The following is a 12,009-nucleotide window of genomic DNA, read 5'->3' as shown; positions in this document are numbered from 1 at the left end:
CTGACTCAATAGGTCTGGGTTATAGGTTGCGATTCTGCGCTGTTAAAAATCACCAGTTTAGAGCCCTGGCTGCTGTGGCTCAGTGGATTGAGCATTGGCCTGTGAACCAAGTGTCACTGGTTTGATTTCCAGTCAGCGCACATAACTAGGTTGCACGTCAGGTCCCCAGTTGGGGGCACGAGTGAGAGGCAACCACACATTTATGTTCCTCTACCTCTCTTTCTCCTTTCCCCTCTCTCTAAAAAAACAAACAAAAAAACAAAACAAACAAATAAATAACGTGAAAATCCTCTCTGAATTAAAAAAAAGAAAAGAGAAGAAAAATCACCAGGTGATTCAGATGCCACTGGTCTCTGGAGCATACTGATTAGTAAGGGGCTAAACCATAATTGTCATTACTATCAGAACTTGATGTCCTGAGAAAAAATTTTAACTTTGCTTGTGTACCCATAGCAGCCCAGATCTTACTTTTCAAGCAGTCAAGCCAAAAATGTACATTTGGATAAATAATATGCATATTGTTCTGGTAGCCATCCAAAGTTTAATATACAGATGGCCCTTACCCCTGTCAACTTGTCAACATTCAACATTCAGACATTTCCGTTATGTAACTTTAAATCATCATGAGTATAGATTATAAAAAATGTCACTGGGTATCCAGAGCTGGAATGAAAGTTTATTCAATTTAGGTTATTTTTTCATGTAAAATATTCTGAAGAACTAGAGAATTAAAATTATTCCATAAAATAAAATGAACCTAATATTTCTTGCCATTCCTGAACAACTTAATACATGATACAAAACAAGCATTGTTAAAATTAGTCTCATTCACTGGTGAATAAGAAAATCCAATAAAATATGATAAGATAAAGACATACAATAAAACAAATACTGTTTTGTACATATTGAGATTTTCATTATCTTTTAAAGTACTATAAACTTCATGTACTCAGTGAAGTCTTCTGCAATATAACCAAGTTCAAGTTCTAGCTGAACTAGAACTTTATTTGAAAGACATTTAATAAGTATCTGCAATATATAAGATATTGTATATATAGGAAAAGAAAAATGTATGGGAGTAAGGTAGTTTGATTCATAGTCATCTCTTCCCATTCTGCCAGCAAAATTCAAGTAGTTTCTGTGTGCTTCACCACCATTTGACTTATAACTCCAGGCAGCTCAGCACTATGTGAACTTAGACATGCTGGTAAGTCAGAAAGCTTCTTTCCATGATTTTTCTCAACTCTCAATTCTTTGATATCATCAAAACACCTTATTACTTTCAGATGGTTAAGAAAAATGTATGGTAAAGATAATCATCATCATCATCATTATCAATAAAGAAGTAAAACAGAAAAAAACAGGCTGAAAGCAGTCTAACAGTCAACAACTAGCTTTTCCAAGGATTAGAATCTATATAAAGGCTACTCAGTGTCTTTTGGAATAAAGTGATCAATTTTAAATCAAATTTTCATGTTATACTAAATGCCAACAAAGGAAGTATGAATGAAGTAATAATTTATATAGGTCACTCTATATATCAAAATAAAAGCAGATACTTAGATCTACTCTCTTAAACTATTTCTATCATGCTCTATTATTGTAGTTAAAAATTTACTCACAAATGTTAATTTTCTATTCAGAATATGTGACAAAGTTACATTGACCTAATTCACTATTAACTCAGCTATTAAGTTTGCTCAGAAAATCTCTACACTATGTCATTATCTAATTAGCATAAAATAAAATGTGGCTAATATTTTTACTAATTCTTTCTCCTCTTCCTATGTGCAAAGTATTTAGCAAAGAAAACTTTGTATAATAACATTATTTATAGAATAATTCTTAAGCTATACAAATCAATCATTTTCTATGTCAGTTGATCCAGTTACCTCAAGTGCAATAACATATGTATCAACAGAATTAGAATATTCATTGTTTCCGACAGCTTTGTACACTGAACTATTATTATTGTCTATATCTCATCAAAGCTATTGTTTCACCTACGGTAAAATACAACATGATTGTAAGTACCACTAAACAAAAAAGTTGTCAAATAAACTATGACATAATGATTTCTGATCATTAGAATCTACTTAATACTTAAATAAAGCTTATAACTATTTGGACATAGATTTTTATCAACATAGTTATGCTTGCTTATGAATCAGTTGTATCAGTTTCTTGTTGCTTTGAATTTATTTTTTATTGAATTTATTGGGGTGACATTGGTCCACAAAACCATACAGGTTTCAAGTGTACAACTCAATAAAACATCATCTGCACACTGTATCATGTAGTCATTACCCAAAGTAAAGTCTTTTTCTGTCCCCATTTATGCCCCCTTTGCCCACTTCCACACACCCCCACATTCTCTCTGGCTATCACCATACTATTGACCCTTTACCTTTTTTCACTCAGTCCCCCAAACCCTCTCCAGTCTGACAGCTGTCAGTCTGTTCTTTGTAGCTATGCTTCTGTTTCCACGTTGTTGTTTGATTATTTTGTTCATTAGATTCCACATATAGATGAAATCATATGGTATATGTCTTTATCTGACTGGCTTATTTTACTTATTATAATAAACTCTAGGTACATGCATGCTGCCACAAAGGTAAGATTTCCTTCTTTTTTTATGGCCAAGTAGTATTCCATTGTGTAAATGTACCACAACTTTTTAATCCACTCATCTATGATGGGTGCTTGGACTGTTTCCAGATCTTGGCTATTTTAAATAATGCTGCAATGAACATAGAGGTGCATATATTCTTTTGAATTAGTGTTTTGAATTTCTTTAGACATATTCCCAGTAGGGGAATCACTGGGAAAAAAGGTAGTTTCATTCTTAATTTTTTCAGGAAATGTCACAGTGCTTTCCACAGTGGCTGCATCAGTCTACATCAGTTTGCATTTCCACCCCTAAGAGGACATACAGATGGCCAATAGACATATGAAAAGATGCTCAACATCACTAATCATCTCTCATCTATTTTAAGGGGCTTTTTCCTGCTTTATTTTGCTTGACATAGGAGAGACATAATTCACACACATATGGAAAACCTTAGTTTCTTTTGAGTTTCTTCCTTGGTACTGTAAAGTGTCTTTCAAGCTTTGAAGTATAAGGGATTTATGTGGGGATCTTGGTAAAATGAGAATTGTGCTTCAGTAAGTCTTGGATGGGCCCAACATTGTGCATTTCTAATAAAATCTCCAGTGATGTCCACACTGCTGATCCCTGGTTGACATGATAAGAAGTAAAGCTATATAAATCAGTCAGCTGTTGACTAGCAAGAAAATATAGAATTCTGTAATTGCTGCAACAATAAATATTTGCTTCATCATATAAAATTTCATTCTTGCTTTTCTTTTCAGACAATAACTTTTGTTCCAACTGAATCTTATTGTAATCTCTTTGAGGAGATATTGGTTGACAATTAAATTCTACACATGTAGTATATAATCAGCACACAAAACTTAGTTGAAGCATGGCTATATGAATGACCACCATTCACACATACTTAAAAAATGTCACCTGCATAACAACTGCCAGCTGGTTGACAATGACTGTAACTAATCATCAACTATAAAATTTATCCTGACTTCAGACATATAAAATATAAAAAGTGTATATCTTACAGCAGGTAAATAAAATAATTTTTTAGTTTAGTCAAGAAAAAGTACTTAAAGTGTTGTTTAGGTTTTTTAAAAATACTTTTAGTTTCTAAGCTGGTAGATTTGGAACTCCTTGATTTTCCAGACATAATTATAAATAAACAAACAAAAGAAATCTTTATGATGGAGGCAGGGGTATGTAAATAGACTGGGGTTGTCTAACATTCTCTTCTCCCTGAAAGATGGCAAACACAACTTTTTTGTAATATTATAAAAATAATTTCAATATTGTCCACTTCAGCTTTTATAGTAGGTCATCTTAAATGTGTGGTAGACATTATTTGGTCTCAAAATTAAAGCTCAGAATCACCAAATGTTGGAATTAAAAGGACTTTCAAAGCTGACTAATTCAAATCTTGATTTCACAGAATACAAATTCCAGATCACAGACCTAGTTCAATACTCTAGGTAATAAAGCAATAAAATGATAATAAAAAGTAATTTATTATTTAATAATATTAGTAACAGTAATGGTTTTCCCCATATTATACTCTATACAAAGCATTTTAAATATTATTGATGTCTGAAAATAAAAGAAATTAAATTACTCAAAATATGCCTTAATCTTACACTGAAATATATATCTTTAATCAAATAGAGAAACAACCTTTCTCCAGGGGTTATTTCATTAAAACTAAGTATAGAAAATCAACTTTCACAAAATTATGTACATACAGACCAAATACTGTTTTGGCAATCTGTCTTATGAATACATTAGTTTTCTCTTTTGTAAACATCTAAATGAAATTACAAAATTGGCATTATTATGGGAGCACAAGGAGTATAAGTAATTAACTTTAAGAGTAAAAGTGGCAGACTACAATAGCAATTTTCATCCATTTGAAATAAGTATTTGATTCTTATTAGTCCAATTCAGTTTCTGAATTTGGTATTCTAGTAAAACATAAGCATTATCATAGAAATATTTCATATTTACACTATGGCATGACATTCTAAATCTATAATACTTAAGGTGAGAGTTTATTTCCTTTTAATTCTATAATAATATATTTGTGACTCTTGCTCTTGGCTGTACAGTGGAATTATCCCATGAGTTTTTGAAAAACAAACAAACATTGATATGTGGATTTCAGCAACAGAGATTCTAATTTACATCCAAAGTTGAGAACTGTTGCTGAAAGTTATTCAACAGAAACACTAATATTGAATAATATATGTGTATTTATTTAAGTATATAAGTATATAAAGAAACTCTTTTTTCTTACATCAAAATTTTAAAATAAGATGTATAAGGATAATATAATATCTATTTTTATGTTTATAGCACTATTTCCTGTAATTATTAGCCCTGGATTTGGAAAGTCTTTTCTTCTTCATTTACAATCTCTTTTGTTATCTAGATGGACACTAATGCCAGTCCAGTCTTCTTTGTATCAGCTGCTGATTTAAAAATATACGAGAAATAAATCCCATCCATTCTACTTTGGAAAAATGTGGGGTTAGGATCATGTCTCCAATGTCTGAAACATGGAAATACAGTGAGAGAATGGATGTATTTACCATCTTTCCCCTTGAATATGCACACATTATGGGAACACAGACTATTAAAATTTGATTTTATCCTTTTCAAAACCATATTGATGTATTCAGATAAGCTACTGAATACAACATGCCATATCAAAGAATGAAAAATTAACTACAAGATGAAAATGTGAAATCACAAAGGACCAATAATTACACAGTGGTTTAGATACAAATCATTTAAGACTACAAACAAAGGCTGTCGGCACTGTACTTTGCACGGCTTGTTGGATTGTTGTTCAGTGAATCAGTGGTTGCTTTTTACCACCTCAATCAAAGAAGATTAATAACAGTAATTTAAAATACAGACTTACAATACAAGTACTGTCTAGCCTTCTTATTTTTAAAAGCTGTGGGAATTGCACTGAACATTGCAGAATTACATGTGGTTTCTATGTTTCCAAATCATTAATATTGGTATTCACAGAGAAAAAGATTAATCACTTTCCAATGCATCCATGCAAAGAATACTTGGGCAATAGGACAGTGGTCCTTTCATAATTAACCTGGGGCCTCAATAAAAGAAAGAACTTAATTTTGTATGGGTTTCTATATATTGAGTTCTATTTACATTTTGTTAACCCTTTCAAAAGTAAGTTCCTAGGTCATAATTACTTCAATAATCCTTTTTTTTTTTTAAATCAGATTTTTATCCATCTTCTGCAAACACCTTTATTTTAAAATCCAGTTGGACCCTGTACTCATTTTTGGCTTACTTGCTATTAGAACCAATCCTTGTTCCTTCTGTTTTCTTTTACATATTTAGATGGGTGGGGTGGGCGAGCTATTGGGTTATTGATATGTTTCCAAGACTCCCTTGCCAGGTGGTGTCTGTTTGAAATATGCCATAAGGACCTCAGAGAGAGAGATTCACAAGCTGGAGGAAAGAGAAACAGGAAGCCAGGTAATTTCTCTCTCTACCCTTTCCTAATCCTATAAAAAACTATTATTACTTCTTCCCTGGTCTTACATCTTATATATACATCAAATTTTTAAACTTTATTATACTCTTTCATAATAAATCTATCTAATCCAATAGACTAAGGCATTTTTTAAAAAAAGAAGAAAGATCATCTTATTTGCCTCTGCCTCTCCAGAATATAGCATTCTGCATGTCACAAAATATATTTAATAAGGGGTTGAAGAATATAAATTTCACAAATAGGCAGGTTGTTGTATGAATTATCAGATCAACTTCTCAGTCATAACTCTGCTTTTTTTGTTATCTGAAACTAAAAGTGTAGAAAAACCAAATTTTCCATATTTTTTTTTCATATCTTCAATTGGTTTTGTTATTTAGTTTTCTAGAGCTAGGGCAAATAAATGAGCTAGGGATTGAAAAGGGAAAGAACGTAAGAAAATGGGTCTACAGGTTATTCTATTAAAACACATTCCCCTCAAACCTAAGTAACATTATTCCTATTTGGACGTATTAGAGCAAGCTCTCTGCCTGGAAAACCTGTCTACCTTCCTGTTCTGCCAGTTAGGATCTGGGACCAAACTCTTTTTAAGGTTCAGTTTTGGAGTAACACTGCTGCCTTATCTATTTTACATGGCTTTTGAGGAAAAAAAATTATAAAGGAATTATATGAACGCTTTATTATACTATTTTTATATTATAAAACACTATATATAATATTATAGATAAGGTCTACATATTATAAGGCACACAATATTATAGTTAAGGTCTATATATCAGCCTTGCTTCTGATAGGATTCTGAGCATTGCCATGTTCTAATAATTCATCTTTCATCCTTAGGTCCTATGGGCTAACTTCCACTGTATTCCTCACTTCCAATGCAGTTTCAATAATAGATCTGGTGGCTAGACCATCATAACTTGAGAACTTCTTTACTTGCTTATCCAGTGTAGCTATGTGGAATGAAAGTCCCTCCTTTTTCCCCTTTAGTCCTTCTAAATCATTTATTGCTCTAATCTAAAACTTCTCTGGCTGGCTGTGGCTGCCTACTATTAAGTCTTCCTCCTTACTTACCTTAATCTGTGCTTATTTTCTACTGGACAAACTCAGAGGGTCATGTTCCCACCTGCCTGATGAGATCACTGCTTCTTGCCCACTCATGAATATCCATGAGCTATCTACCAACTTGTGTTCCCTCATACTAACCAAAGCTGGGACTTCATCACTATTTGCTCACTGAGGGGGTATTATCAAATCCTGCATTCTTCAGCCAGAGTAAGGTCATCTTCTCCAGCAGCCAAGCCCTGATTTAAGAAACATCATAGTATGAAAGCTAATACTGAGTGGAGAACAGTTATTGGACTCTTAATTATGTAGCATTGTATTGGACTATATATTTTATATGGGTCATCTCATTTGATCTTCAGACGTGAAACCTCTGGCAACTACAAAGATTAACTATCAGTACTATGGTAAGGCTATAAGTTTATATATAGCTTCAATGCATGCTTTAAGAAATTCCAGAAAATAAATTTATTTAAATAAATAAATTGCTGAACAAGCCTCCTCTAAGGAGAACAGGTTGCTCAGGAGAGCAAACAGCTTTCTTTTCAGAACAATATATATCTTAACCAGATAAACTGCTTGCTTATCAGTGGACCTCAACACCCTCTCCTCATTATGTCCACTAATCCTAAATTATTACATCACATACTTCACTAGGCCCAATAAGATCCCTGTATTGAAACACCAGTCATAAACCACTTAAACCCACCCCTTCAATCTCTATAAATACCTACTTATTAATTGCCTTATCTTTCCCAGACTATTAGAACTGTCTGTCACGGCAGTGGTTATCCTGGCGGTCTTTTGTGGAGTAAGCAGTTGATAATCCTTATAATATTCCTTATAAACTAGTTATATTATTACTCCAATTTGGTAAGTAAAGATCTTGCTATTCAGACCAGTTAAGTAATTTGCTTCTAAGTGATGGAGCTAGGTTTCAAAAGCTGTTACTCTACCTGATAGAATAAGGTTCTTTGCCATTTAAGGAAGAAACTGCCTTTGTTATGGAGAATTTTTAGATAAGGAATTTAGAGAAGCAGGCAGGAGCCAGAAGAATGCATTCCCAAGAAACAAAGAAAGTCTAACTGCTTTGAATGAGATGAGGGGTGCCTTTGCTTTGCTACCTTAGGATGGGGCCGGGAGGTGAGAAACACTAAAGAAAAGAGTAAAAAGGGACTAGGGAGTGGTGATGAGCAAGTAAAATGCTGAGAGGCTGAGGTAGCCAGTGGACTTTCCTCAGTGTTGTGATAGCTAGAGAACATTTTTAAAATGAGTTATGTCTAAAGTTCATATTTAACTAAAATGTTGTAATGCAACTCCACTCCTCTCTTATTGTTCATTAAATCTGCTGTATGCATAAATGTACTGCATTAGTGTTACAAGACTGACTGTCTCTGATTTTAGAAATAATCCAGGTTTAGTATCTAGATTGCTCTGTGAGAAGTGAAGAAAATAGTCACAAAAGCAATTACAAAATTAGAAGTCCACTGCAGCCGTTAAATAACTCTTAGGAAAAGCTCTGGACATCCACAAATAATTCTCTGTGGGTTTAAACTGACATCATCTTGACTTTAACAGACTGGATAGAGTCAGCTGACATCTGGTTTATATTAAAAACCAAAACCTCATAGATATAATTTCTACCAAATAAATCGCCATCATATAGTCCCACTGGAGTTATTTCCATGATGTCAATAGTTAATTAACAGCCTTTTTTAAGATATAAAATTGAATATTGTATAAGGAAAATTTATATTCTTTCTGTTGTGAAGAACTGCCCTAAATTTTAGAAATGAACTATATAATTCAACAATACAGCTAAAAGAAAAGGAATACAAGTGCATGGTGTAAACTTTCATGTTTTGGAACACAAGTTTATGAGGTTCCTTTCCTATGACCCCTGAATATAATTCTTTCATGATACTGAAAGTACTTAACAATGAGTTGTCTAAACTAAATGTGTTTATTGAATGTGATAATTGTAGTGAAAGTGACTTTGCAACAAAATTACTCACTACTGCCATTCATATGTTTAAATTCTTACATTCGTCAGTGAGAAATAACATAGAATTTTATACCAGTAGTCCTGGAATCTGGACCAGGCTTTGCTTGTCTTCACTGATGGGCTTAGCCAAGTCTGGGGACCATTCTAAGCCTCAAGTTTTTTGTTTTATTTTTACCTTTCTAAGATAATGAGGACACTATTCACCCAGGTTCAGAACCCAAAACTTTGATGCTAACATTATGAGTTACCAAATCCTAATGATTCCTCTCTCAATGTTTCTCAGTCTACCTGTTTACTGAATCCTCTTCACAGACCACCACCTCTTCTTGAAGTTATTGCATGGAATCAATAAGATACATTTGTAGAACACTCTTGATTCCTAAAGTATATCCTCCTCATTGGAGACCTAAATGAAGATCCAAACGGCCACTCCTTTATTGAAATATCTTAGATCGCTCTTTATTGCCTGAAACTAAAATCCAAAGGCTTTTCCTGATATGGCTCAGTACCAGTCCTGTTATCTTCTCCTCTCACTATGGCATTTAACTCTTCAGCAATATTGAACATCTCAAAGTTCGTTCCGAAACAAAGCTCTCTCTCTCACATTTTATCTCTATCTCTGAATTTCTTGTATTTGGAATGCTTCCTTCCCTGGTTAGTACACATCTTGTTTAAGATAGGGCCCAAGTCAACTTCCTCTATGAAACTGAATTTTCCCCAGGGCTATTCAACTGTTCTTAAACTCTGGTATTTTTTGATATTTATTTCCATTTCCTTCTCATATAAATAAGTTGTTAGATAATTCAACATATTGAAAGAATGGAGTTGTTTTGAAGTGTATAAAAAAATTCTCTATTATACTGCAGTTACTGTTTTCAAGGAAAGATCTGAAAGGATTCCTTTGCTTTTAGTATTCTAATGAGACTTTTTAGCCATAGAAGTTTTTGAATATAAAATATTTATTTACAGTAGTCCCCTTATTCATAATTTTTCTTTGTGTGGTTTCAGTTACCCATGGTCAACTTCCCTCTAAAAATATTACATGTACGATTTCAGAACTAAGCAATTTATAAGTTTTAAATTACACACTCGAGCAGTGTGATGAAACCTCTTGTCATCCAGCTTGTTCCCGCCCTGGACGTGGATCATCCCCATGTCCAACTTATTCATGCTGCATACACTCCCTGTCCATTAGTCACTTAGTAGCAGCTCTCTCGGTTATCAACTTCACTACAGCAGTGTTGTAGCACATGTCTAAGTAACTTTTATTTTGATTGATAATGGCCCTAAAGTACAAGACTAATGATGCTAGCAATTTGGATATACCAAATAGAAGCCATAAAGTGCTTCCCTTTGTATGCATGTATAGGGGAAAAAAACATAGTATATCTGGTATTATCTGTGATTTCAGGCATCCACTGGGGGTCTTGGAAGATATATCTCATGGATAATAGGGACTACTGTATATACTAAAAATATATTGGTTATGAAGCATACATTCTTGAGGGAAGATAGAGTTATAGATAATAAAAGAAAATTCAGTTGGTCAAGTAAAACTCTGTATCCAGGAAGAATTGTTGTAGATGATGTTTCAGAGTAAAAGCGTATGTCAAATACAGCCTAGTGTTGCCAAGGGGTGAAAGCATGGCATTGTGTGGTGCCTACACAAGCAAAACAAACATATGCTAAAGATTCAGTGACTTATGTGAGACCTAGTATCAGATAACAGGGACCTAATTCAGATGATGAATTCAGAAATAGAACACCACAATACTTGTAAGTTCAGAGAAAGAAAATAATTCACTCATGAAGAAACTGTGCTTCTGCTTTTACTAGATAAAAATATTGATACACAAGTACAGAAATCAGTCCACGAATCAGGGTATAACATGGAAACTAGATCACAGGATCAAAGTGCTAAATGAAAAGGACACACAGGATCAGGCATGATATAAAATGGTCTTGTTGAATTAGGATCGGGACCACCATCAGCCTATACTGATCTTTATGTGATTACAAAAATATGACCCTTCTGGACAGTATGGCCCTGTCACCACAAACTTAAAAACAAATTAGGCCTCTGTGCCCAGAAAAGGGCCCCTTTTCTCCCAGTGAGAAATAGCCACTTACCAACGTGCACAGGCAGCAGCAGCAGCAGCAGAGTGCAGTCCCTCGGCTGCATGACTTCGTGCTGCACACACTGGCCAACTCTACGGGGATGCCCTAGGCCTAGAAATCCTTCAATTATGCTGGCTATAAAGATGATTAGTTCTATTTCCAGAGGAATAGCTTCATCTTTAAATTAAGAATTGGGGATACAATAGCGGGGTAGAAAAATCAAGCAGGTCATTGTGCTGTACTGGAATGGGGTCAATGTGGAGAGTCTATCTGCATGAAGTAAAGTATGTATGCTTCATGAGAATTTATTTTCTTCACTTTGGCACAGACAATATTTTCATTTATTTCTATTTTTGTTTGCTATAAAGCACTATGTATCTACATATCCATCTACAACTATTTTTCTAAAAAATATGTATATGAGTTATACTTGATAATATTCTGAAATTGAATATTACAGAGAACAATTATACTTTATTCCTGTAGTATAACACTTAAATACTATATGTAACATATGTACAAAAATATTTTATATCCATGAATAAGAACAAAATTAAAATCAAAGTGTCATGTGTAAAAGAAGTGAAGAAATTAAAGCATCAAAACTGAGTTGCATTACCTACTAAAAGTTTTAAAATATCAGAGTAATAGCAAGGTTTAATTGCTGCTGAATTAAGTAATAATTAA

The 12,009-nt window shown here is 33.5% G+C and overlaps 1 protein-coding gene across 2 annotated transcripts in view; it reads right to left on the bottom strand.

Annotated features, from left to right (window-relative positions):
- The window catches only part of GALNT13 (polypeptide N-acetylgalactosaminyltransferase 13), a 514,019-nt gene that overhangs the window by 219,277 nt on the left and 282,733 nt on the right, over nucleotides 1–12,009 (bottom strand). The gene's annotated exons all lie outside the window — the stretch shown is intronic.

The sequence above is a fragment of the Furipterus horrens genome, unplaced genomic scaffold (genome assembly GCF_987537825.1).
Source record: "Furipterus horrens unplaced genomic scaffold, mFurHor1.1.pri manual_scaffold_1, whole genome shotgun sequence".
Taxonomy (NCBI): Eukaryota; Metazoa; Chordata; class Mammalia; order Chiroptera; family Furipteridae; genus Furipterus; species Furipterus horrens.
Note: the sequence above shows the minus strand (reverse complement) of the source record. Positions and strands in the feature narration are given on the sequence as shown.